Source organism: Nyctibius grandis, chromosome 13 (assembly GCF_013368605.1).
Source record: "Nyctibius grandis isolate bNycGra1 chromosome 13, bNycGra1.pri, whole genome shotgun sequence".
Classification (NCBI taxonomy): domain Eukaryota; kingdom Metazoa; phylum Chordata; class Aves; order Nyctibiiformes; family Nyctibiidae; genus Nyctibius; species Nyctibius grandis.
In genome coordinates, this window is record NC_090670.1 from 4,256,212 (window position 1) to 4,278,841 (window position 22,630).

Genomic DNA, 22,630 nt, shown 5'->3' on the forward strand with positions numbered 1-22,630 from the left:
ACCTCTTCTCTAACTATAGAAGAAAATTACTGTTGCTCTCTCTGGCCTCTGGCCAAGAGGCTGCTTGGTCAACAGTGGGATCTCCTGCAGAAAAGGTGGCTGCAGCTTTCACACATTCATCAGATTTCATGATTAACAGGCCTGGCTATTTTTAACTGAAGTGGTCATTGCTGCTCCGTTTCTCAAGCTTGACATCCAAGTCTTGCCCAACTATAACTTATCAGGTTTGGATCCTCTCCCAAGGGAGAATATATCTGCACAGCTCTCCAGTGTGGTAATGTATGCACCACTTGACACTGCTTTTCTAAATATATCTAAAATAGCAGGATGAGAAAATAATTTTGTGACCTTATCCAACCGAGGAAAAAATAAACCATATGAAACCACGTAAAACATACTTCAAAAGAGATCAACAATGCAAACTTCAGAGCTTAAGGAGAGTTTAGAGTGGATGAGTTCTCATGGGGATCTGAGCTGACCCTCTAAGTAACCGCAATCCTTGCCCCAACCCCTCCCTTTTCCAAGGGGCAGTCATCCTGGCACACACTGCTGGAAAGCTTAGGAAAGCTTAAGGAACTCTGGAACAACCAAAACAATATGATGGTGATTGACAGTATTTTCAGTTCCCACCACGGATGGCATCTGGAAGCCAAGTGATAAAAGGCTGTACACAGTGAAATTCTACCTCTGCAAGAAGCAATGGCTAGTAGGTCAAAAATACCATTTGAAAATTATGATGTCTTCATAAGTTTATAACACGCAAAAGACCTGAAAGCAGACTGTGATTTCAGGTTTGCACTTAAGCAAACCTCTAAACTATGCTGATGTAAAACCAAGACATTTGGGGAAAAAAAACCCATAACTTAAATACTGTTCTTTTGCTTTCTGTTTTCTCCATTATAAATATTGCATGTTCAGACCTTGGTTTTGTTTCAGGGCCTTGTCTCTGGACTTTCTGGCTTTTAAAACAAAGACTCTGCTCATAATATCTCAGAAGGTCACTTGGATTCAGATCAAAATGACAAAAAATTTAGCAAGTCAGAGTGAAAACAAACTCTCAAAAAATTAATAGCCTCTTTGCAGCAGTATTAAAAATGGAATTCCTTGGCCTCTGATAGTGTTGTTTTGATATGTCACGCACTGTAACATCAGTCATGTTCTGTTATGTTAATATGTTGAGATGAATCACAGTAATGCCACAGCAGCCAAGAAATGTCAAACACCAATACCTTGACACTAAGTGAGAAAGAGGCCTTATGTATGCTTGGGCCTTCTGACTCACCATCTTACAGTCCACAAAACCACATAATCCAAGCTCCACGCACTCACTGGAAGTAGAAAATGAAGAAGTTTTCCCTTCAGATGGATTTTGATTTAAGTAAAAGAATTGTAGGGGTTGAAATACAGTAAGATTTCATCTTCTCAGACTATCACCTCTGCAATTTAAAGACAAGTATATTAATTTATTCACCCTGTTGTCATGAAAAAATTAGTCATTGAAGTCTGTAAGAAGGAATGATGGAAAGTCACTAAGAAAACGCAAGCATGTTTTGTTTCCATGATGTAACACAGAGGTTTTGTTACCTCCTATGAGGTAACAAAAAAATAACAGTGGGGAATTCTCTCTTCTGTTTTTCCTAATGGATTATCAGCAACAGCTAAACCAGAAAAGAAATTATTTTAAATTATATACTCAAATTTAGGTGACAAAAGTATCCGTAATTTTAACACCGAGTCAGGTCACTGATCCAGCTTTAACTTCTTTTCAAATATCCACAAAAAAAAAAAACCCACACAAACAAACCAGTGGGTTTGTTTTTCTTTTTTTTAAAAATACACTGGCAAAGCAGACAGACTTGTGATTAAATTCAGAGACTACTGTTATCTTTCAATACCTTGCAACTCTGCTAAACACAATGGTTCCTGATATTACAACAATCCTGTGTGCTGTACTGACACCACTTCTAATTTAAATATCTATCAGAAAGTCTAATAGAAAGCCTTCATTTGGTCAGTTTATCAGATGATTTACATTTGCAGTCAACCCACCTCTTCATTTTCCTTTAGAGGATGAATACATTCATCTGTATTTTTATTGCTTTTTCTGGTACACCTGAAGCACGGTTTCCCTCTACCCAATTTGAGTATGCAGCCATGTAGATGTTATCCTCCTTTTGTAGCACGTCTTCCAGAAACCAACCAATAAGGAGTCAATAGCCAAGACTGTGTGATAGCAACTTCATGAACCCTTCAAATTATTCCACTCCAAGCGTTAACCTCACACTGCATTTACATTTGGAAAGTTAGTCCTCTTGAACTCACTCCAGGCTAGAACAGACTCAGAGGGCTAGATTTAATAAGAACAACTTGGTCAGAGCAGCTTGAATTTATACAAGTACAAAGGGAAGTCGTTAGAGATGCAGCTCACATAAAAGCCATGCATTTATGCATTTCGATTCTGCCCCTTTTTCTACTTTGTCAGAAGAACATGAAGAGAAGGAAAGAAGAAGATCAAAAGCTATGGAAGTTTTGCAAGACGCCAAGTTAGTTCATAAGACCATAGAACAAAGTAATGTTATTTCCTAAGTTGATGTGGCCTTAAGTGTCTTAAATATGCCTCGAGCATGCTGGAGGCAAACAACTACTGCAGACCATCCTACTTCTTGTCTACTTTTTGTTCATTCGTTAGGAGAAGTTTTCCATGTCATGTCTTACCTACCTTAGTCTTCCCCCTGCTCTGAAAACACTTTAGTTACTTTGAGAGTACGTCTGCAAAACGTGCTCTCGCTGACACGCTCGCTTACCTCATACACGTGTACACACACATACCCATGGACATGCATGTTTTATGTACAGAAATGTTTTTTGTTTAATCTTTCCTTAAAAACAGTGCTGTTGTGATATCCTTTGCCTGTAGGTTTGCTATGCTTAATAGAATTACCAGCTGTCAGTATATTTATGTGCTGTTCACAAATCTAACTGCATTTTTTGGACAGCTGTTCATCTGGGCATAAACACACTCATTCTAATAGCTACATTAGCTCTACAAGTTTATTTGTTTGGTTGCAGTTTTTTAACTTTCAGTCAGTATAATTACTTCTGACATTTCTCCCATCAAATAAGTTTTTCTGTGTTGAGATTTTTCTTACTTTTATTTGTTTTAAGCCAATCAACTACTTTTTTTTCATAGCAGATGCTGCAATATGATGGACATTCTGTCATAAACAGATGGACTTGGTCTAAAACCATCCTCAAAAAAACATCCCATCAAGAATGAAGAACTGGTCTCCTGGGAGTACCAGTCACTACTCAGCACACTTTCCCCAATGTTTAGTCAGCACAGCTCCTGGGTGAATCTCAAACAAGCGACAACAGGTAGTCAATAATCAAGGGAAACAGTATCAGTATTTTACCCAAAATACAGCAGTCTGCTTATCTTCAGGCATAAACTATCCACATTATGGGGTATTGACAGGACAACAGATACAGCATGGAGACACAGTTAGGATAACATGGGAGGAAGAGGGCAGGTGGGGACTGGGTTTGTATCACAACTGCTGTAGTCAGAGAATAATTCAGAAAATGATCACGGACCCAGGGAGACTTGTCTCTGTCTCACATACCTATAAATTCAAAGCTAGCAAGAAATGTAATCTACATTCAGAAATTGTAATCTACATTCTTCTCAGTGCTAAGGGGAATGGGGCAAATCTCAATTCTATTGGCTCACAATTGTTTCAGTGATCTTCCGAAGCAGATTGCCTTTCGCTTCTTCCTGAGGGCCGCTATCTTTCATTGTTTACCAGACCAAGAATGACTATCTGGTATCATCATTGGCAGACAGCATAATTAACTACTGGCCACAGTACAGTTAAACAACTTATTTGTTTCGTCTGAAAATTCACTAATTTTTGATTCCTTGAGATTCTAGGAACTTAGTCATAAAGCACCCATGTATTTGTTCATTTCTTTGGATTTATGGGTGCCCTGAGCATCTGTGAACCAGATCTGATGTGCCTGAACTTAAGTATCTGAAATAAATTCCTGTATATTAAAGAGTGGTTAACTTCTCTGTGATGATTTATGCACTTCTACAAAACATGGTACAAGTTCATAAAGTAGAAAAAATATCATTATTAATGATTATGTCAGTCAGACTGCAGCAGAATGGTTAGGAACTCCTGCTTTGGTACATCTTCCACTTAAACTAGATCAAGCAGACAAAAGGATGAAGGGGAAAAGATGCGAACAGCAATGAAATGTTTGAAGTATGAAGGCTGGCTCACATTTCTGTGTACTTGTTTCAGTTTCATTAGAGGCATGCATAGGTAAAAGAAAAGTGGAAGTGGGGAAGTAGAAAAAGGAAGAGGGCAGTGAAATGGATTAAAGAAAAGGAGAAGTGAATAATAGGGAAGGATGGAAGACTGGAAGCACAAAGTGCGATGAGATGAAGGTGGTAGAACAAAACGGAGAGGTAACAAGGATTATTCATCACTTCTGTTGCCTTGTGGTGACATGGGCCAAATGCAGAGAAATGCAGGCAGTCTCTGGCAGATTAAACTGTATTTGCAGATCCTCAGCATCCAGCCTTCCTAATAAGAACTGGCATATGAAGTTTTACACAATCACCTACAATTTCGAAATTCTGACAGAACTGATCCACTAAACGAGATTCCCTACTTCCCTGCAGATGCCAGTAACCTGTATAAAGACTTGGAGCATACTAACCTCTTTGTCAACACTGGCACTCTATTTCTTAAGTTGCTTTTACTAAAACTAATAATGTTCCACTAGACTGTGTGAACTAACCAAAGTTGAACAAAAAGGCCCAATTGTTTAATCCATATTTGTGATTTGATCCAGATAAGAACACTAGTCATGCAAGGGGTAGAGATTATGTTCCCGCAACAGTCATTTTGCGTACTTGACCTCTTTGGCCCTTAGAAACAAACCACAGTAGATGAATGACTATTGTAACCTAAAACAAGATGAAAGACAATATGAATCTCAATATAAGGGAAAATAACATTATGTAATGTTTATACACCAAAATTCAGACATAGGATCAATCAACCTGCCACTGGATGTGTCTGCTCATGAGAGCTGAAAACATTTTAGAGGAGAAAAAGGAGGAAAAAAAGAATGAAAAAACCTACCTTTTTTCTACAGACTTAAGATGTAGAACATTCAAAACTCTTAGATTAAAAAGTAGTTTTTACATTCTTCCTTTTAGTTTCACTTCAAGAAAGGTTCTGTTTAGTACGTGGATATCTGAAAAGAGCTCTGCAAATTGCCTGCACAAAGCCAACCAAACTGTACTATAAAAGCATTCCTCAGGTATTTCACAGACATTATCTGAAAGAGATGGCACAGAAAAGAGCAAGTGGATTTTCCATTATTCCCATGAATTTACTATGTTCTGATGGACTGTTGTGATAAGGAAAGGAGGCACAAATCAAAATGGATTTTACATTCCATTTAATTGCATATACGTCGTAGTATTTGGGGGCTTTCTGTGCAATCTGTAAGCTGCCATCAGCACAATAAAGCTGCTTGTATCAGTTGCAGCACCAGAACCAATTTTTCTAGAAAAGATGTATCTTTGCATCTGGGACTCAGAATAGAATTTTTGGTTGAAGATTGCTAGGGCTTGAATCCACATCCACTAGACATTATAATTAAAGTCGTTTTTGTTTTTTTTTTTTTAATCTGCCAGAATGAAATGGCTTAAAGCGGGCAGAAATTTTCACATATACCTTCTCTTGTTAATACAGAGATGAAGTAAATGTACTGCATCAGATCAGAATGAATTTTACACTACTTCAGGACTGCCTGCCACTGTATTATGCTTTGTTTTACTCTCCAGGAAGCAAAGCAACACAGAATCTCCTGTTTTACCAGGGAGGGATGTGGCAGCCATCTGCACAGTTCCAGAACAGAGCATGACTCATACATGAGAGATACATAATTCATGAGATGTTCCAGGGTTGCTTCCATTCTCTTGTGTAAGAGGTGAAAAGCTGTGTCGGCAAGGGAGGCTGCTCAGTAAATTGAGTTCTGTGTAAAGAGGCATCTTAGCAGAGATGTGGGTCCTTAGACACGGATCCTACCGATGCCAGGGGACTCGGCAATCCAACAGCACGCAATGCTCAGCTCCATGGAGTAGCAGGTTGCTTAAAGAATCGCCATCTTTTGCTGCAAGGTATTCCTAGAGCACTCCTTATCATCTGTATGTTTGAGCTATCAAACATATGAGCTATCAAACATATATGAGTATCCTGGGAGTCTTGATGGTATTTTATAGTGTTTGTGAAGTCAAGAAGATTCATCACTGATACTGCAGATCCCTGAAAATTTAAAATTAAATTTAAGAGGCAGGCAGAGGTGAGAATCATGCTGTCTGTTTCCAGTCACTTTTTTAGGTCTCTCAACAGGATAAAATGCAAAACAGAATGACTATGTTCCAAAACTATGAGTTATTCATACATAGTAAAAGACGTAGTGAATCCAAAAAGCCACAGAAGGAACTTCTAGAAAGCTTCCTTGCCTGTTCACTTGGGGAACAAGAGAGGTGGGGATAGAGAATATTGTCACTAAGATAACTGCCATATCTTCTAGAAGTAGCTTTAGCCTTTGTAGACACCTGTTTCTCCCTTAATGACACCAGCTACCCACCATGCATCCCAGGAGTGCAGCAGAGGTGAAGTAGCAGTAATTATTTTGTTGTTGTCAGCCCATAGTCTCATAATTCCTTGTGGAAACTGGCATTTCATGTTCCAGCTACTGAGAACATAATTTTCTATCATCAGCTCACAAATCTTCTTCAGTAGAAGGACTTTCCCCAAAGTTCCACCATGGTAGTACTCTAAAATACCCCTGGGTGGTTGATTTTGTCAAGTCTAATCATCTTGGATAAGACAACTGAGATTTCAATTTGCTTATATCTGGACTACAGTTTGCTCAAGCGTGAGCTTTCAACGCTAGGGAAGACTCTGTATAAGGCCATTGTGTCGACTGCAACGGCTTGGTGATTAAATCACCCTTTTCAGGACAATTTTCAACTTTGCGAGAGAGACTCCCTAACCAGTGATCCATATAATTACTTTTCCATGTAGACTGAACTTGAGAACTGTTCTCTAATGCTCTAAATATATGGATATCAGTGTTTAAATATCCACAATTTTAAATACTGCCAGATGCAAAATTTTTCAATGGGTTTTGATTGGATATAGTGGCATAAAATATACAGGAATATAAAGACACTAGAAATCAGAAGACTCCTCTGCAACGTAGAAGAAATATTGGTGGGAGTTGCTACACTGCTTGATATCTACTGGGGACTTAAAAATTGGTGATACCCCCACACACACCCAAATGAGTGCTCTGATCACTGGAGTATTGGTTGTTCTTGCTTCAATGTTTTCCAATTAAAGGAAAATTTTATCACAAGCATAATCTATAGAAAGTAAAATACTAAAATAATTCCAGGAGAAAAATGTATAGATATAATAAAATCAGCAACAAAAAAATCTAAAACCTGAAAGTCAGGTTTTTTTCTCCCTGGACAGAGAATTTCAAAATGTCACAGGCTTCCCTTGCTGAACCCCAGAGACTGAACAGCCAATATGAGAGGCCAAAGTGGCAGGCCAGCAACACTCTGTCTTTCGTTTTAGGTCACTGCTTCTGAAAAACCAAATACATTTTTATGCAGATATGAAAAAAACATAAAAATGTTAAAAGCTTTAGGAGAGATGTGCCTTTTTTATGTAGTTTTTTTTCTTACTTAGCACCTCAGTAAAAGAAAGAACAACTACACGAAACAACGGTAGACTTTTCAGTACTGCTAATACACCCGATGATCATATTTGTCCATTTTCATTGCCCAAATAACTCATTCATGCCTGTGGCCAGTATTCATTTTTATCTGTACCTACATAAGATTTTAATTTGAGAAATAAAAGCCTCTACCTTGGGTTATTCATGCTCTGCAAGATGGTCAACTGGTAATCAATTTTTTCATATATGATAGGGACCTCACACCATGTATTAGTCAACGCTCAGTCTGAGACACTTTACACGTTTGATGTGGTGTCCAGATTAAATGATGGTACCTCTAACACTTCAAATATTCTAATACTCCCCAATTCACAGTACTGAAACAAAGCACACAGAAAGTGTGTACTCCTCTTCCGAGTCAAAACTACATCCGCTCCAGTCACAAAAACAGTAGAGAAAGTAGTGTATCACTGTACCCACGCGGATAAATTATACCTCGCAAGGCTTCAAGTTTTCCATGCAAGCTCAGGGGTATCAGCATTACAGGCTAAAAAGACCCAAAGCTACCTGCCAAAAGGCACCTGTAATGGTCTGTACCCAAAGATCCCAACTGTACTCAAATCTGCTGAGTCCAAGCCTAACAATTAAAGTAAGACAGTTCTTCTGCATGAATTCTGTTCTTTGCAGACATGAACTAATCAGTGTGGGAATCCCACACAACCATTATTTCTTTGGCAATATGAAACTTTGGTGACACAGGTTGAAGCTTCAGAAGCTTCAGCAAAACCATTATTTAAGCTTATTGGCTTGGTCTTCTAGCTTTTGTATGTGCAAAGTAATAATACAATGCCATTAAGTGCAGTTCTAAATATGCCTTGCAATTATGGCACCAAGCTCTAATTACACTGTTAGTATTATTTTTTATGATGAGAATTTCACTTTTTTTTTTCTTCAAGGGAATAGGAAACCACACAGAAAAGCGTGGTTGTGAATTTTAATTGCCAAGCCTTAATCAGAAAAAATAGTGAGAAAGGGAATTAGCCAAATACAGTGTAACAGAAAAAATTACTCATATCTATGCAGTTTGCCATAACGACATCTGGGACTGTCAAAACTGGCAGTTGAGACTCTACAGGATGAAGCTTTGAAAAATATGTACTTTCTGAACTCCAGCTAAGTTTAACAAATTTTCTGCACTTCTAATTCTCAATACCAACGTCTTTGCAGTAGGTTGTAACACAAAACAAACCCCCCCAAAAGAGGTTAGAACTTCAGCTGACAAAAGTCCCCACTCCAATGGATAATATAAAGCAAGTAAAGATTCAGTCCCAACTATTAGACATGGGGTCTACCAGATAACGTTGGCCTAAATTTGAGATTCAAGATGGGAAGTAACTGAGAGACTATTATATTCCTAGAAGAAAACAAATTTACAAATAAAAGAAATGGTTCCCTTTGCTGCAGTTTTAATTCATTCAATAATACTTTTTAAAAGTATTTTCATTTTTCTGGTTTTAATGTGGTGAGCTGCTTTCTGTGACCACCAAAACCTGAATTTAATTGTAGTTACAGAAATGTAAGTCTGTACCCGCTATATCTATGCAGCATGTCACTTCACATTTTTTCCCTGTTATACTGAACTACACCAAAATTAATTTTAAAGCTGTGCACATTTTTAATAACATTTTCAAACCTTAACAGCTGACAACAGTGATTTAATTTCATTTTTCACATCTTCTAAAACTGCTAGAGAAAATTTAATTCAAAGTCCATTTCCTGCAAACTGTATCGTTTACTTTTCTCACAAGGATGTTTTTTAGGAGCAATCTCCTTGGTACTGTTGAGAATTTCCTGTTTCCAGAGAATTCTCAGAGTAGATTACAAACTTAAAGAGAAAAAAAAAAAAACACACACACCAAACCCCACAGTAAAGATGAGGAGGAAAAAATAAAAACTGAGCCAAAAAGGTATAAAGTCAAGCATTACAGAAATGACTATAGTTCCTGGGAGAGATATGTTCTCCAGATGGTTTAGTACTGAACGCCATACGCTACTATTTAGATGTATTTTATGCTTCTTTAAGAAAAGAAATCCAGTGTTTCCCCCTCTTTCTGCATTGCCTGTTTCCCAAGAGTATTACTTCATGAGTAGTGCTCTCAACTTCGGAGACATACATAATTGGTCCTCCCTCTCTCACGCTTGCTTGCATTCTTCTTCCATACAGCACATTACCCTCATAACTTCCAACCACTTACTGACTCATCAAACATTTTGTCAAGCCTCATAAGTCTCACTACAAGTAAACTATTTCCTTAGTACTCATACAACCTTTATTGTTGCATGATATGTTTTTTTTTTTCTTTTCTTTAATGACCTGAATTTGGAGACACTGATATTCATGCTATTATTTTTCTAATACATTTTATGGGTAAGAGACAATTAATTGCTGAAACATTTCTACATAAAACTGCTAAGAATTTGCAAACAGGTATTACTATTGTAGCCATAATATCCAGGACAAAAATGCCGTAAGGAATTTTTTTTCTTAATTTTTTCATAAAAGGCCTGGATTTTTTTTTTTCTAATTTGATACTGTAAAAAAAAAAAAACAAAATGACTTATGCATCCAAATATTCTTTACTATTAAAGTCAGAAAAATGTATGTTGTTTTTACTAGTAGTCTGACCTCTTTCAAAGATGAGCCAATACTGAATTTTTAGTGAAATCTCTTTTTATCATCTTATAGCATGTTAATTGAGGAAATATTTATTACTTTCTTCTCCTGTCAAACATTCTGTATATGGAAAACAAATACAGGGAAAAAGGACAACCTGGGAGGTCAGAGGTGAGACAACAGTACTTGCTGGTGAAGCCTAAGTTGCAAACCTTTAACTGGGCTGCTGCTATCTAGAGTTTCTCCTGCGTATGTTGGATACTTTAGTCTTCCTTACGGTATTTTCCATACACATATTCATCACAACTATTTCACTGTGAAAAAGTCACTGATGCTGAAGTCGTCTGTCTCTAGCAGACAGTGCAATCTATTATATACAATCCTTCCTAATGCATAAAGTTTACTCATGAGACAAATCGCAGTCTTGATGTAAGCTGGTACACAACCCTAAAATGAAATCTATTTTCAGTTGCTTATATGAGGGATGAACTGAAATCCAGGTGCTCTAAAGTGCAGCTAAAGAAAGTTTGCTGGGCAAAATGATCACATGATTTCTTTTTATTCTTTCCTAGATAGCTTTCCTGATACAGTATTTCTAACCCAGCTCGGTCCTATATTTTTTTTTACTTCTGTCTCTTAGGAATAGTGTGTAATAAAAAAAATATATTATTAAGCTGGATTCAGATCTACTGCTTTTATTTTCTGCATTTCTTTTGCTTCTTCATTGTGCAAATTTAACAGTGAGCCAAATGCTTAAAGTTTCAAAGATGTTAGTCATATAATTATATATCAGAGCATGACAGAAATCACACAAAGATCAGAAGAACACCTCAAAAGAACTCATCTGAAGGAACACAGTTTCCAAACTTGGCAGTATTTTACACTACAAGACAGCACATTAATAACATGTCACGAGTGAAGTGCAGGTGAAGAATTTAGATTGGAGGGTTAATAACATTATTTTCACATTGTATTAGGCAACCTCGGCCAACTTCAGCTGTGCTTGTACAGCCACAAGAGGTCAAGTATTTTAGTTTTTACAAATAATGAAACACACCCAGAACACTGCTCTTTCTTCCTCTACATGGGAAATTCTTAAATGAAAAGATGAAGTATTTCTCATGACTAACGAGGAGATTGTAAAAATACAAAATTGTATAAAATATTTCACCTTCTCTTTTCTCACAGCTCATATACTAACAAACTTCAGAGTAAAGGTCTTTGCATGTAAAGACGTATCTCCTTGGACTACACGTGATTAGGAAAAATAGAATCTGCCCTGTGCTACTTCTCTCTAAGAATCCAGAGAAGGTCTGAAAACATTTTGCAATGTGATTATTGTAAAACAGGCCACAAAGAGGCATCTTCCAGATAAAGAAACTGATTTCGCTACAACGTGGGGGTGGGCTTCCTTTCCAGCGTGATGATACTTTTGCGGAGAAGGACAAAGCTTTGAAGAACTGGACCTAGTTCTGTGATCCTTGTATAGTCTCAGTGGTCTTCAGGGGCCCGTCCTTCTGATCCTGCAGGTAAGGCAACAGCAGGGGAGACCAGGCATCTCCGTCTAAGCTCTGCCACACCACCAGCACCTGAAAACTCATTTTTCTGTGCTTCAGCCCTCCCACCTGGAGAATGCGAATAAGGCTAACTAAATTACTACATAAAATGCCACTTTACCAAACGATTACATCAAAGTCTCAAAAGCAAATAAAACTGATCTCATAGCTAACTCCCGTGTTATTGCTTCTAGCCTAGTGAGTAAAGCCTGCAGGGTTAGAATGGGAATTGTTCTAGCTCACTTCTCTAGAGACAACAGAGAGCTCTAACCATGCTCTTACTAATTTCCAGATATTTATACTGCATTTCTCAAAAAAAATGCATGTAATAAGCACCTAGGCGTCAATGGACCACAGTCAAATTTCAAGCTCTATGAATCTCAGCACAATTTCTACCTACTTTAATTCTAAATGATTTTATTAGGTCAGTGGAGTTCCAGTCACTTATGTCAACTATAAAACGCTGAGGGACAAAACTGGGAAAGAGCTGCAAGGACCTTCAGTAAGGACACAAGACACAGTAAGCCACATGTGTTACATGGTCTCACTGCATTTTGACAAGAAAGAGGTTAAGTTCCGTTATTTTAACATACTTACCAGGTCTCTACTAAGCAACTGCAGCAAAATAATGTGAAGGATCACGTTAGAAATTGTGGGATAAAAAAGCAAACTGAAAGAGTACCTTTGCATTAGCTCTATTCTAACATGGCGCATGGAAGATGAACACAACATGAAATGCTAGGTATAAAGCAGCGAGGCATATGTAAAACAGTTCTTCAATCAAAATAAGCAAGCTACGTTGTTTTGCTGAAAGTACTCCAGCAGTCATGGTGGGTTTTCCTGTTATCTGATGCCATAGCAACAATAATCCATTTTACAAATTGTAGTAAGAAGGTAATATATTATCATGACAGCTGTGTTAAATGACTGCCTCTCCTGTGTTATGCTCTTGACTTTACACAACAATGTTAAGATGTTTTTTAACCAAGTTTTTAAGATGAAAATAACATGGTGTCAAAATATTTTTTCTAACCAATCAGCACTATTGAAAAATATCACTGAGCTTTGTGTTTCCATGACAACTAGTCTCAAATGTTACAAAACTGAACCAAATTTACTTACAAAGAAGAGTTCTTACAAGAAAAATTGGTTCATGTAACATACTATACCATATAAAATTACGTGTGTAATGGATGCTCACAACAGAAACTGTATTGGTGATGTTTAAGTTTTCTAGATTTACATTTCCTGTAGAAACTTTTCGTATTTGATAAGGACATAATATAATTTGTTTCTTCTCTGTTTTAATAAAATATAGATTTCGTTATGGATCATTGATTATAAAGTAGCTGTAAAATCTATAAACATAAGAATTTGAAACTATTACTTATTTCCATCAAACAGAGCAGGGGCAGTTTTGGCCTGGATGGACAGCTATACAATTAAAAGAAAAAAATATTATTCTATCGTTTCCCTGTGGTTTTCTGCTGGGTATTTGCAACACCATCAACAGCCAAGAAACTCAACTTCATTTCTTCTTCTAAAGACAGCTCATCTTGTGATTCCAATGATTTGCAGTTAAGGAAAATAATCCCCTTAATATACTGGCAGAGATGCCTTATCAAACACCGTCTGCTGTGGGATTAATGATTTATTATCAAATCTAAAATCACTCAGATTAGTGGCATAGTGTGATTAGTGGAATAAACATCATCAGAGTATTATAAACCAAAAACTAAATTTCATTTATAGTGGATTTGCAAATTACAATTTACAATCCATTTACAATGGATTACTGGATGCTTTAAGAGGGGTTTTTTTTATTAACAGTTGGATGAGAAAAAAAAAAATGGATTTCTATTACTATTCCACCTACCCTGTCACTAAAGAACTCTTAAAGCACACAGTAAAATACTAATGGCAGTGCTTAAATTGGGTATCCTTTGACAATTAACTTGGACTTCTAATAAAGTAGTACTATCTTTTTTCAGTCACACTGCTATAGACATATTCAGGGACTGTGAGAAGTACAAAAGGGATCCGAAAAAGGGGGGTTATAACCTGTATGAAGTGAAGTGGAAAGTCAAGGGTTTAGAATAATGATTAACTTTTATATGGTTATAGAATATTCTGCTAACTCACCTTTCCACAGATGTGACTTCTTTTTGATTAAAAAAAAGGATTTTGATGTCACTAACAAATGTTTTCAAAGTCAGTCAGAATCTCGGTTTTAATTGGTTGACATAACCTAAGCTGGTACTTTATTACAATATGGACATCAAATCAGAAATAAAAGAGATGTCAAAGAGTTGCTACATACTTGATTCTTTATGAATAGACTTTATTACAATTGTCAGTTTTGTGACCTCCACTATAAATGTTAAAGAATAGTATTTTTCATGACTAAAATAGAATGAGAAAACTCTGAATTTGTGAGCTTTACCCAGAGGTTCATTTCGTAACTGGTATTGCTTTGAGTACAGTAATCAATCTTTCAGAAAGTGCCTTTAGAAAGTGATGGTTACGTTCTGCTCTGGCTAGGGTACTCTGGGAAAGACTGCTGAAAACCCTACCCACTTTGCAAAGCAACAGCTCAGAAGAGTCATTCCAAATTATTTCTATGCAAATCATTAAATGAAAAGAGACTCCCAAATCCTCACATTTTCACATGATTTGTCTGCCTAGTTGGCAAGTTTCAGGGAAAGATAATTCTATGGCAAAGAACAGGGTTCAATGAAGCACACTGTGATCAACCTAAATCAAGTATGAAATATAAAATGTTTCTCCATATTGATTTCACTACATCTTGGAATAATCATTCCAGCCTCCTTGATTGGCTCTTAAAATTACAGCACACACTTTTCAGAGTGATACATCTATACCATCAAATGAGTTCTGGCACAAAATACCTGTTACTAAGTATCCTTTAGAAAGTGACATTAAACCTTCATTAAAAAAAAAGACCAGGTAAGACATTCAGGTTCTGTCTGGATGACAGGAAATAACAACAAATAAACCAACCAACCAGCCAATCCCCACAAAGAATGGGGAATTCTGAGGAAAGGACATTGTTTTATAAGGATAAAAGGAAGTATCTGCTATTGTACCTTGGCTTGAAGGTAACTTGACTACTGAATGGGCCTCTCTGTCAGATGCGCACAAGGCCCTGGTACTCACTCTTAGCAATATTCGTGTAACCTTATTAAGAAAAAGCATGAATTTCTTTCTGTTTAAGACTTCTAGCCCACAAACAGCTCATTGTTTACTAAGTAATTAATTACCAAAACAGGTACTGTGAGTTAGCTATAACCATATGTGCTCCACAGATGGAAGAAGCAGGTAAAGAAACCCAAGCACGCTTTTTCACAGGATGGCAGTATCAGAGATGGTGAACTTAGTTTCGATACTCCCAAAACTGAAAGAATTGTAGTGGAAACAATCTGAAAGTTTTGCCTTTTTCCCTAACTGCTTTAAGTGCTTTGGATGCCAAAACCATGGCTTTTCTTTGACTGTTTACATGCAAAAGCAACCTCATTCACTCCTACGCACAAGAAATCAGCCAAGTGACAGCAGCAATATTTCAGTAAGAGTTGCTGAGTCACTCACACAATGAGACAGTTTCCATTTTGGGGTTTGAAAGAATAGCCAATAACTTCTGAAAAAGCTTTTTGAGAAAGCAAAATTGTTTGGGATTTAAAAAGCGAAACAAAAAAAATCCCTGATAGTGCAGCAAGCTTTTAATCCTAAAAGTCCATCTCGATTAAAAAAAGCTATAAGACCATTCAGAAGAAATATTCAACCCCTGAAAACGATACAAAAGTAACAAGCATTTCTTCTGCTCAACTCAACATTCTCACTGCCTTGCTAGCGCATGTGTTGATGCCATTAAAGCATACCAAGGATAGTACCGTAAGTCCATAAGCCCTGAGTCAGACTTACAGGTTCCTCTGTTCTGCCCTCAGCAGGGGCACACTGTGGATACATGCCATTATTTGACACTGTGGCTGCAGAACAAGGTGAGTATGCAATGGTATTTCTCTAAAACAGGTCTCCCAACCTCCAGGGAATTGCAGGACAAGGAGTTTTTGAGCCAGAAGATATTGGTTAGCTCCGAATAGATTTTTATGTGTTTGTGTACACCACTTTTGACCCATGTGAACTTTCATCATGTTCTTGTGGCAGAATTCCCCCGTTTGAGCACACTCTTTTCTTTCTCCTGAGTCTGGCACCTCCTAATGTCAGCTGACATGCCCTACTTCTTGTCTGAAAAGAGACAACGAATGTCATTCCCAAAAGGTCTTCTCTATGCAATGCATGACTTAGAGACCTCTAATGTGTGTCTCAGCCATCCTTTCTCCTGAAGCATCTTGGTGTGTTATCATTAGTCTCTGTTTGGAAGCCTTTCCACACACTTGAACGCAAATTTCAGCTTTCTCTACAACTCTCATTGTACTATGCTCTTTTTTACGTGGCAAGAAACGGAGGTACATGCAGTATTCAAAATGCAAGTACACCACAGATTAACAAAAGAGCTTAATAATGTTCTCTGAGTTATTTTTTTTATTCCTCTTCTGACAAATCCTAACATTTGAGACTCTTTTGGGGCATTTTTTGAGAATTGAGCTAAAGTTTTCCCAACACGCTTCAATCAGTTAATTCATTTTACTGGGTTAATGATTTCAACAACAAAAATGTCATCCTCCTGAACCTCCTATGGCAACATGGCACCTATCCTCTGCCTGCACTGCCAAGAACAAATGTGTTGTTGGGTTTATTAATGTTACCTGAAGCAATCTGTTGGCCTCACTGCCTCCAGCAAGTGGGTATGCCAAATTCACAAGAGTAATAATTGTTTTAATGTCTTTGCCTTGTTTGGATCTTCATTTCAGTAACCGCCTCCACTCAAAATCTGAGAAATTAACTGAACTCACTTACTAGCTGATCACTGGCTGAATAGTATAAAGAAAAAGGAATAAAAAGAAGATAAAATCCTACTGTTCTTTCTCAACCTTTTCAGTAAGATATTCTCTATTTCACCAATACATAAGCAAACAACAAACTTTATTAAACCTCTTTTGTATGCAGGCCATTTAACTTTCTTCCACATTCCTCAAATGACTTAGCCCCACCTGCACCCTTGCCAAGCCACTAAGACAAATTTAAGAGGGAGGGACACATTTTCTAGGAGACAGTTTAATATATCCTCATCTTTGCTCTGTGCAAGACTTTTACCACCTTCTCACAATTACTCTTGAGTATAAGACAGGAGCAGAAGGAAGGGCTGGGTTTTTTTGTCTCTACAAACAGCACTGCAAACTTTTTTCATCAGTTTGGCAAGACAGCGTGGTCTCTACTCGCTGGTATCTAGGATTACATTTCAAATATAATTAATTGCCAGAATTACAACCACACTGACATAAAAGGTAAAGCCAGATGCTCCCTTAAAATTATATACAGGATCACATTCACTGCTGTTTGCTGTCCAAATTTTTGCAAAGGGCTTGGGAGGACAACCCACTCCAGTGACTGCCCCATGCCACCACCTCAGAGCTGCCTCATGAAACTTTTGGAGCACAGACAGAATTCTGTAGAGACATGGAAGCACACCTGGAATAGGCTGAAATGAGCTTAATGCAGAAACAAACATTTGGCAGTTGAAGACAATGACTGCATAGCTTTTTGTGCAAATGAAGTACTTCTCAGGGTTGATTAAGGCTGAATTTGTAGAGAATTCATAAAGACTCAATAAAAAACGCTTGCTGGACTTTGGTCTAGGGTAATCACTGGGTCTCCAGAGAGACAAGTGCAGTAGAAGCATGAAATCTTCTGGAATATTATATGTTAAGCATCTCCAACATTTTAAAACTCAAAATATTCTTAATCCCATGTGTAGAATCAGACTTGCACTGAAGTCTTTCTCAGGCCTTTAAATATGGCCAGGCAATTGAGAGAAAACAGTTTCAATTAGAGCAATTTTTATAGGCAAGTTATAAATCTCTGAAACCAGGAGTTTATAATAGCAACACTGACACAACTGTAATACAGCTTCGTTATGATAAATCAGTCATTTGTCCTGTAAGTCACATGTTCTATAAATCAGAAATTTGGAATGTAAATGTCAGCACTTGTTCATAAATCAGCAATACTGATCAACACTAAGAATAATATTTTGGCAGTAAATCACAGTTGGCTAAGATATTCCCCTGTGTTAGTTCACTTAAAAATTGCTTAAAGTTGTATTTTAGGGATTCTCCCTGCGAGTCTCCTGAACGCGCCTGGAGTAGCCGGTGCTAGTGCAGACCCAAGAACGCAGCCGCGTCCCCACAGCGTGGGGCAGCTCCAACTCTTCACAGTAACTATTGTTAGGCCGTGGGGCTGCTTTGTAAAGATGTTTCTGTTGCTAATATTAGTGTCACAATAGTAGTTAGTACCCAAATAGACGTCTGAAACTTGATTAACATCCCCGGTTCCTGGACACTCTGCACACCTACTTTAAAACCCACGGCTCTTGTTAAGCAGTTGAAGCTCATGCAACCATATTCCCCTACTCAGTGTCTGAGCAAGAACGGGAGGTACATACACTGTCTCAGTAATACCTCTGCTGGTACTGTAGACCTGTCCCAAAAAATAGTTTCTACCTGAAAGGCTTACAGGCTAGACAGGTATGACAACAGGCATGGGATGTATAGGGAAATGCATACAACAGGGGAAAACAATGAGGCTGAAAGACAGAAATATGCTGTTATTGGGTTTGGCTCATTAGTTCCTATCCAGCTTAATGTTACAGCTCTTGTAACACAAACCCTTCATTAACAACTACAATTTTCAAGTACATATCAAAAGTTTTGCCTTAAAAGGAAGAAACCAGCATGAATACAAGAAGTATTCTGGGTTTTTTTTCCTGGTTTGCCAGTGCAAGTTTACCAGTGGTTTTCTTTAAAACAAACACAAAAAACCCTGAAACTGACTTTCAAACTTGTAAAACCTTTTCTAGTACAGTGAGAGTGGCACTTTCTAGATAACACTTCTTCCTCACACATGTTTATTGTGAAGTCTGTTTCTAAGTAAAAGCTATTTATCTCTTCAGTGCAATCACTAAACACACACACACGTGTTCATTTAGAGCAGTTTTAATGTTCTGTGTTTACTGAACTCAGGAAGGGTCATCAGGGTTCAAGCTTATCTTTTCTTCCCTCTATTCTTTGATACACATGGAAAATGAGGGAAAAGCTACTTATTCCCTGTTACTGAATTTTGAAGAAATTATTGCTGAAAAATGCCATTCCGCATCAGTAAATAACAATGCAGAATGAAATAAGTTTATTTCCTTAGTAGAATTATTTATTGCCTCTAACATAAACCAGAGCAGTCACTGAGAGTTAGATTAACTTTGCTTGCTTTCCTAAACTACACCTAATTCTACAGTTTCTATGGATGTGAGATGAAGATTTCTCCTGTGGAAATATGTCACTTCCAAAAGGCGTATCTGATACCGATATAGGAAATAACGCACCAGAAGAATATAGTTTCTATTCTTAACACTGTTGTCTCTTCAGTTTCTAGGAACAGCACACACGTACTGACTTGATAACGGAACTAAGTTACAAACCAAACTCATCTTTTCTCTGTCTACTTGCAATTCTGGTGGCTAAAATGGGAAAAGACATTAATGCCATTGAAAACACACCTCCAGATCTCCCAGGAACTTCGTACATGCAGAGCGGGATTCCAGGACTGACAAAATGTTTGCCCTTGAAGAACACACTCCAAACACGCCTGCCACTGCCTTTCCCGGGCACTACAGATGCAACTAAATGAGCAAATAAAGGGCGGGGGGATTCTGTGGAGACATTAATCTTAATAACATGGTCTTATGCAGTCAGCCAACAACAGGGAAGGCCTGATATATTCCTTTTGCTCCAATATCTTTTTCGGAAGCCTCCTGTACAAGAACATATTGGGCATTATATTGCACAGCAGTTATCAGAAATGAGGAATTTAGACAGTATGTTGCAGGTCCCTCCCCCAGATCAGTGTAGGTTCATGCTCTGGAGTCAGAGGAAGAATACTGCTGTGGGATTATGGACTATGAATTGCAAAACTGGCCTATCCAGGAAATTAATACACAAAACAGATAAAGATAAATTAACTAGACTATCATGTAGAAATCTTGTGTAATTACAAGTTCAGATAGCAAGACTGATATGAAGTCCCTAATTAAACAGTATTTTCTCTAGCAACTTTGAGAGATGCGGTTGAGGTTCTAGTATTTGTGGTGCACTTGTAAGAACATTCTTAGATAACGCAGATTGCTTACGTTTGAATTATTTTACCTTCACAAATAACAAAAAAGGGAGTTATAATGGGAAATATCAAGCAAATTTAGTATAAAGTTTGCCATGCTATAATGTAGTAATTATGGAGTATCTTAGCCTTCACAATAAAAAATTTCAATCACAAAGTTTGTGATCTAACAGGTGCTGCTGCCAATTAATTGCTGAGAAGCATTTTCTCTGACTTTGTTGGAACTTCTTCCTAGTGTGTATTGTTTTATGGAACATGTAGATGGAGAGATGTGGAAGACGAGCACTCCCTGTAGCAAACAAATGTTTACATAGCTCAGGCTCATACAAAATTTTATGATATGTTTGCATTTGTCTTTGTGTCTTTTAATCATTTCAAAGTCTTTTGAAATGGTATTAAAATCTCTGCCAAGCAATGCATTTTAAAGATTCACACAGTCTGGCAAACTGTAACAAAAGTATTCCGAAGAACAACCTTTGATTCCAATGGGACTTTGTAACTGTGCAAAGGAAATTGAAAGTATTCAATAGTTATTTGCAAAGAATTATGTCCAGACTTGTGAAGGATTTTAACAGCATGATATAATGTAGATAAAATATTTCTGCCATATAGGTATTTCCAAAGGATCTCTTAAGGATTCTTGACCAAACTCTAGCAATTGAAGATTATAAAACTGTTTCTGAAGTACAATAGAAAACTGCTAAATGCATGCAACTGTGAACGTGCAAGGCAGTTCCTTTGACAAGCTGATTCCTCCAACAGAGGTGAGATTGCTCCATTGCATACTGTGTTCTGATACTCCAGAGGGGACTTTTCTGAATATAGCATCTAAATGAAGCAAAGTTTTCATGTGTATGAAGGAGAGGATAAAGAGGATAATGAAGCAGAGGTAAGCTAATTGTCACCAAGGTGTTAACTTGACTTGAGCTCATCTTTTTTCTTGCACAGGTGATTGTTTTTTCTAAGTTATTCCTCTGGTGAATTAAAGAAATTAAATACAATTTATAGAGTAAAACAAAACACAGAGAGATGACAGTTTTCTGGAAATCAGATATTCACTTTTTTTTTCCCCCATCTCTCCATGGCTTCATTGTCCAAGATACATTGGGCTTTTGAAATATAACCCACGTAAACAGATAAGAATTGGTGAGATCCATTCCGGAATTTCAATATTAAATTATAAATAAAACTCTGAGGCAGATGCAACTCACCTCCTTCTCTGAATGTAAAGTGGGATTAGGTAAACATTGGTAAATGTTACGTATTTCAAAACACATAAAGTTTAATCAAACTAAAGCTCTGTTTCACATTCTTTGGCTCTACTTCCAAGGCAATGTTCCTATTCTAACTAGCTGTATATTTATTTTAATATAAAACACTGCAAAGTATCATCTTACTTCTGTCATTTGCCTGAAGGAAATTCATTTCAAATATGAAACTTTTACACAATATTTACTGTTCAAGTATTGCAGCTTTTATTAAATGGGGCCAGAGAGGATGCCAAGGGATTTAAAGAGAGAATTAATAACAACCATTGCTAATTTAGGCTTATGCATCACTTTATTGCAAAAGCAAGGATGAAGATAGGAAACCAAGGATAATCCAATTGATACTAAACATTTTGAACCTGTTAACTGCATCTGAACAAAACATTTTTCAGAAGGCTACATAGCTAAAATAAGACACATAATCCATCAAAGAGAGCATACAAAATTAATCTTTTCCTTTTTAATTTGTGTAAATGTGTGATAACAGTATGCAGATCTATCTTCCTCACCTTCACATGATCTACCATGATTTCTGGGAGATCTCCAATATATTAAAATAAAGACAAATGAAAAACAAGTGTAATTCACAGAAGCTCAAAAAACAGATTTCAATTAACAATTCTTTTAAAGTAAGAACACTGGAACAAAACCAGGACCACAGGACAACTCCGGTTAGAAGGGACATCAGGAAATAACCTAGTCCAACCTCCTGCTCAAAGCAGAGCCAACTCATGGTCAGATCAAGTTGCTCAGAGCTTTATCTAGTCTGGTTTTGAAGCCTCCAAGAAAGGAGATGGTACAACCTCTCTTGGGCAACCTGTTCCAACGTTTCATTGTCATCATCATAAAAAAGTTTTTCCTTAAACCCAGTCAGAGATACAAGGACTATAATACAGATATAAGGACTATAAATCTCCAAAACAAGATATACCTCATTTATACAATCATCCACTGTGAGAAATAAGTCTCTGGTTTCATTTCACAATTTAATGAACTAGACCACTACTATAATACCTCTGTACAGAAAACAGAAAAGGTAAAGAGAAGCTCTA